The sequence below is a fragment of the Rattus norvegicus genome, chromosome 7, assembly GCF_021556685.1.
Source record: "Rattus norvegicus strain SHRSP/BbbUtx chromosome 7, alternate assembly SHRSP_T2T, whole genome shotgun sequence".
Taxonomy (NCBI): Eukaryota; Metazoa; Chordata; class Mammalia; order Rodentia; family Muridae; genus Rattus; species Rattus norvegicus.
In genome coordinates, this window is record NC_141540.1 from 41,751,095 (window position 1) to 41,757,575 (window position 6,481).

The 6,481-nt window shown below is 41.3% G+C and overlaps 1 pseudogene; it reads left to right on the forward strand.

The window, feature by feature from the left end:
- Positions 1-4,876: 4,876 nt before the first annotated feature.
- LOC108351619 (60S ribosomal protein L13 pseudogene) lies at positions 4,877-5,555 on the forward strand (annotated as a pseudogene).
- Positions 5,556-6,481: the final 926 nt, after the last annotated feature.

A 6,481-nucleotide genomic window follows, 5' to 3' on the forward strand; every position in this document is an offset into this window, starting at 1 on the left:
CCCTTCTATCACAATGTTTCCCAGGCCTTGGGCAGCTAAGGTGAGGGGACCCATGTTGACCCATGTGGGCTGGTACAATAGGAGAGGCTAGCTAGGTAAAAGGCTTTGTGCAAGTATTGATGAGTAAGAAAGCCATTAATCTTGCCAAAAATTTTGCATTTGATGAGAGTACTTTCAGGAAAACATGTTTTTAGCTACTTTGTAGCTCTCTCCTTCTCTTCTTCCTCTTCCTTTCTTCCCCTCTCCCCTCTCTCTCTCTCCTCCCCCCTCTGTCCCTCTTTTCCTCTCTCCCCTCCCTCTTCCTCTCTTCCTCATTCCTGGATTATGCCATATTGAAAACATTGTATTTCTGGAGTTGTTTTAAGACTCTTGGCTTCTCCAAGTCTCCCAACTTTCTGCCACAAACTTTTTTGGTTCCAATCCATTTCCTGTCTGCACATTTGCTTTCTAAATCTGTCATGATCAGAAACCAAACCAGCAGGTCTGAGGTTTGTATCTTCCCCACTAGAGAAACAACTGCATCTAAAACTCAGGAAGGATGTTGGTTGCTGTCAATGTGGTAGGTGCCCGTATTATAGTAGAATATATCATTATCATCATTTTATTTCCTGTGTGCATGTCCCATGTGTATATGTTTTCCTATGTTTTTACAAACTTGGGTGCATGTATGGGAGTATGAACACAACAGGTTGATGTCGAGTATCCTCCTGATACCCGACACTTGCTTTTCTGAGCCATTCTCACTGAATCTGAAGGTCATCTTTGGGAAAGGATTAACTGGACAGTCAGATCCAGGGATCTTTCTGTCTCTGTCTCCCCAACACTGGAATTACAGCTGCACATTGGCTTGTCTTACATCTTGTTTGCCTGTTTGTTTGTTTTTCAGGACAGGGTTTGTCGTGTAGCCCTTTCTATCCTGGACTCACTTTGTAGATCAGACTGCCTCTAACTCACAAAGATCCATCTACCTCTGCTTCCCAAGTTCTGGGATTCAAGGTAACACCATGCCTTATTTTTTGTGTGAATGCTGTGTATCCTACCTTGGATCCTGAGCTGCTAATGCATTTCCAACTGAGCTATTTCCCCAATCCATATTTTTATATTTTGTTCCCATTCTTTTATGGGTGAAGTATCTGAAGCTATGGAATATTAGGTAACACATCAGGTCCCACTCAGTCTGGATAGTGTTATTTTTGCTCACCCCAGTATGGCCATGAAGTTTCAGAGTTAACAGGTCTGTACTAATAGCATTGTAGATCAGTGGTTCTCATCCTGAGGATCTCAACCCCTTTGAGGGCTTAACAACCCTTTACAGGGGTCACCTAAGACCAAAGGAAAGCACAGAGATTTCTATTATGAGTCATGACAGTAGCTAAATTACAGTTATGGAGAAGCAACAAAAGTAATTGTATGGTTGAGGGGTCACCACAACAGAGCAACTCTATCGAAGGGTCTCAGCATTAGGAAGCTTGAAAACCACTGCTACAGAGAGAAGTCTTTTTCATTTTAGTATGTTTTCTGTTTCCCAAAGACTGGGAAAAATTGACTGCATTTGAGAAAGGTGGTTGTAAGTGTGGGTGGCAGTTATGGGATGGCAGAAACATTCCACGGCTCGCCTCACCAGCTACCCTACCTCAAAACACAGAGAAAACATCTGTCACTCAGTGCAACCACACTCTTGGTTTGACTGTAGCTGATTCACACAACCTTGATGATCAGTTTTTTTCTTTGAAAGATTGGGGTATGGTATCTACTGGGTTGAGGTGTAGATGTTTTGTATTCAGGAATTAGGAGACAGTGTACAGTATCAACCCGGTAGGCTGGTTAAAGCAAGGGTCTGTGGGCAGATCTAAGAAGTAAAATATTGCCTGATTAGTGACATGTTTGACAGATGAATGAGTCCCAACAGAACTCTATCTATATGAGAACATTATTTACCTAAACTGCTTTGTCCAAATTTTATGAAGCTTGGAATGAAATTATTTTTCATTTATCTTCTCATCTTCCTGCATAGAATTTTCCCTGAACAAACATATAAGTCATATTGACAAGGTGGATTAAGTTCTCAGTCTTAACCATTAGAATATGGGGATGTGAGGGGCTTTAAGTCTGTTCTCAAGGCAACAGAATGATAGATTGCATGTGTGCCAATCTGTATTCCCAGCGTTGTTTCTTTTCTGGACAAAGAAAAACAACTCCTTTGGCATGTTAATCTTCTAATCAGATGAATTATCTGCAGATCTAAAAACCGTTGGGGTAAACAGGGTCGCTCAGGCCAATAAGAGAACTTCCCATTGATTTTTTTTCACTTGAAGCAAGCACATCAGTTGCTAATTCATAAAATGCAAGCATTGATCCCCACACTCACTCAACCCTTTCGATTTTGTACTATTGAATCAAGTGGGCTCAAGCACATTCCAAGAGTAAATGTCTCTGGGTCTCTCCTAGTTTTACTTAGCTATGTTATGCAATGTGTGCGTGCGCTTTTTTTTAATTATGATTTTTTCATGCTGCCTGCATTTCTAATGTGAATTAATTTTGTATGACCAATATAAAAACACAAATCTTAAATGTATTTATATGTAAGCAAGCAGAGATGAAAGCCTCAAGACAAATAACTGTAAGACTTCATTACGTTGCCTAGGAAGACAAACAGTGTAAGCATTTGAATCAATGGCTAAACAAATAAGTGAGAAGTGCAGATTATGGATAAACAAATGTAAAACCTATTTAAAGTTATTTTCAGCAGATATACGGGAACCGTATTTGATGTTTTTAAAAGTAAGAATCAGAAACCATGGTTTAGGGGCACATTATTGTTATGTTTTTTGGATAAGTTAATACTGAAAAAGTGAGAAATAAGAAAAGGTCAATGGTCAAAGTTGACTAGTAGCCCAGTAAATAAGCGTTACACAAGCTGGGGTAGGTCCAATGTATAGAGTTTACAAGCAAAATGTGGACACTATACTTTCAGAGAAGTTATGATATTAATTTCATCTCCCTTGTTTGCCTATCAAAGCTGTATTGGAAAAATGCTTTTATTAAATGTGTATTTTCTTTCTGTTGTTGATTTTACAACAAGAAATATAAAAATAAAATGCAAATGAATAGCCTTTTCTTGAGGCAGATAGAGCATGAAAGGGAAAATTGTTTTTCATATGCTAACAGGAACCACAGATATCTGACAAACCATTACCTATTATACAGTATAATTCATGTTAATAATAAATCAGCCTGTCTGCTTTTTCTGCTGCTACATGTATTTGTAATACTTATTACTAAACAGAGGAAGCAGAGTCAACGGTTAGATCTGAAGCGTATCCCTGCAACATGACAGCCAGAAACAGGAACTAACTGCACTGTTCTTAAGAGCAATGTGACCCGAGCTGCTTTACAGATGACAGAATCTGCTCCTAAAATTGCTTCTCACTAAGCTCCTTCAGGAGCCCCCATGGACCTGTCGTGTGGAGGGAAGGCTCCAGAAGGCTAATGGGATGAGCTATCATCCTCATTCTTGCAGCTGGCATAGAGTCAGCAATGGTGTCCTTTCCATCTCCTCTCCATTCCGGATTACCTCAGAGCTTGAACTGTACTTGCAACCCGAATGATCTTAACCCTGGGGAGCTGTACGTTTTGTAGCAAGGGCAGTTGGTGGCTTGAGTCCATTCATGAAACCTTTTGAAGTATTAGACAAGGTGCCCTGACCTCGATGTGTAAAAAGCACCCTAAATCCTCCTGCTAAAGAGGGTCAATTACTCTTTCTTAATATTGACCTTTGTCTTATCATAACGAATTCATGGAGCACACAAGTGTGGAATTCACTATCCCCTTCTGTCACGTAAATATCTTCCTCTTAGACATGGTTTTTCAACTGTATCACTTCTATTAAAGGATTGACAAGACTCGATAATAGAAGGACTGTCCTGTGACTTGAAGGCACAATCAGTGCCTTGTGTGCTCTCATTACTGATAACTAGGACCTCTGTTTCCACCCCATGAAATCTTGGGCTGGTATGGTTTACCTCCTGGAAACATGGAGACGAAAGGGACTTCTAACTTTATGCCTTACCATACTATGAATATTGACTCATGACATATTTTGAATCTGAATTATCTTTCATGGTTTCATGTGCTTGATCACTTGGTTCTGTTTGGGAACATGGTGTCCATGAACCTCACTGGCAGAAGTGGTTATGTGGGGGCATGCCTCTGAAGGTCATAGAAAAAATCTGATTCTGACTGAATCTTTTTGCTTCAAGGATCCTGTGCTATGCCTTCCCCTACCACAACCCCTTTAAAGCCATGGTTGACTGAAACTCTCCTCAGTCCATGAACCAATGTTAAAGCAAAGAGAAAGGTCACTGATGGAGGAAACCATCATTTCTAATACTTTCTCCTGAGCTGATCACTCCATTTGGTCTCCATTTGCACCTTCTAATTCAGGAAATACAGTCACTTTTGATTTGTGTGGTGTGGGACATAATTCACTGTGGCATTTCCACAATCTGTTGGGTTTGTTGGCCTTACTCTAGGTTGGCAGGGACCTATACTGTTTTTCTTTCTATTTTCTTTCTTGCTAAGTTCAGACTGTATTATTTCAACCATTTGGGTCTACTAAGGCTGATGGTCCCATAAAACAGATGTGCTCCATTGTACCCCCTGATGTTACCCCTACACAAGGATCATGTCCTCACAACAGGATAAGTGATTCAGGGAAGGATTCCAGGCTGTGCAATGATACCCCAAGAGACCTATCAGGTAAGAGCCATTCTTTATTGTGAGAAAGTCAGTATACAGCAAGCTGCACTTTATTTTGTAGGGAAACCCGGCACGCGTACCATTATCAACTTTTTAAGACTATTTTCCCTTTCTTCCCGGCCGTTCTCCTGTACAGGAGACAGCCATGGCGCCCAGCCGGAATGGCATGATCCTGAAGCCCCACTTCCACAAGGATTGGCAGCAGCGAGTGGACCAACTTGGTTCATCCAGCCAGCATGCAAGATCTGCGGATGCAAGACCCAGCAGGCGAAAGCACACCACATTGCTCCTTGGCCCCTGTTCGGTCCCATCAGACCCATCGTGAAGTATCCTACAGTGAGATACCACACCAAGGTCCAGGCTGGCAGGGGCCTCAGCCTGGAGGAACTCAGGTTAGCTGGTATCCACAAGAAAATGGCTTGCACCATCGTCATCTCTGTGAACCCAAAGAGGCGAAACAAATCCATTGAATCACTACAGGCCAACATGTAGCACCTGAAGGAGTACCGCTCCAAGTTCATACTATTCCCCAGGAAGCCTTCTGCTCTGAAGAAGGGAGACAGTTCTGCTGAAGAACTTAAATAGTCTACCCCTCTAACAGGACCAGTGATGCCCATCCGGAATGTGTACAAAAAGGAGAAGGCCAGAGTCATCACAGAAGAAGAGAAGTTATGGCTTTTGCCTGACACCACATGGCCCGTGCCAATGCCCCGCTCTTTGGCATCGGAGCAAAAAGGCTGAAGGAAGCTGCAGAACAAGAGGTTGAAAAGCATTGCATGGTTGGATTGCTACAATAAAATTTCCACAAAGAAGAAAAAGACTATTTTCAAGTGTGGGATCCTCAGAACCCTACAAGGCATAACTTTGTGTCTAAAGGACTTCTTGCCCTACCAAGACTTCTAGTGTAATAGACATCACTTGCTGTTCTCATCAATAGAGCAGTTTTGGGGCATGCCTGAATGGACAAAGCTCCCTTAGACTACTTTATGTACTCAAAGATAAATATTATTATCATAGTCCTAGTGCAAAACTGGAATATAGTTGCACCTATTCAATCATGAGTATTGGTACTCCTGCCAATGAATCCTGCTGCTCAGATAAAAACTACTCTTCTCATTAAAAAATTAAAAATTTGCCCTATCAAAATACCCACACTATAAATCCACAACCTTTCCAACCTGTTCTAGATATAAGTTGTTATTCAACACCATACCTGTAGTGACTAACTGGTTGCTATACAACAATCATTACCTAAGATCCATCTTCTGCTGGAACCAGACTGCTGCATGGAACATAAATATGGTAATAATAGTAATATTTTTCCTGATGGAACTATTTTTTGTCTTTTGCTTTAAAAAATCCATCTCATATAATTTTTTTCCTTTGGACTGTGAAGTCCTTTTACATAGGTGGCAATAATGTGCTGAGGTAGCAATGGGCCTACATGGAGTTTTAGATCTTCCTGTGGTTTACGTTCACTCTTTTGACCATATATGCTCACTTTCCATTTCATAGGTTTGTGCTTGGTCCTCCCCATTACACTGGTTCTTATCCCCCTTGACAAGCACACGAAGAGAAGGTTACTCCAAATACCCAGTGCTACAATGCTAAACAAATGCTCAGCATCTGTGGAAATGATGGCAGGATGTGACTACAGACAGAAAGGCTATAACGTGACTTGGATTTTAATCTGGATTCTGTGGCTGACTTCCCTAGACCCTTG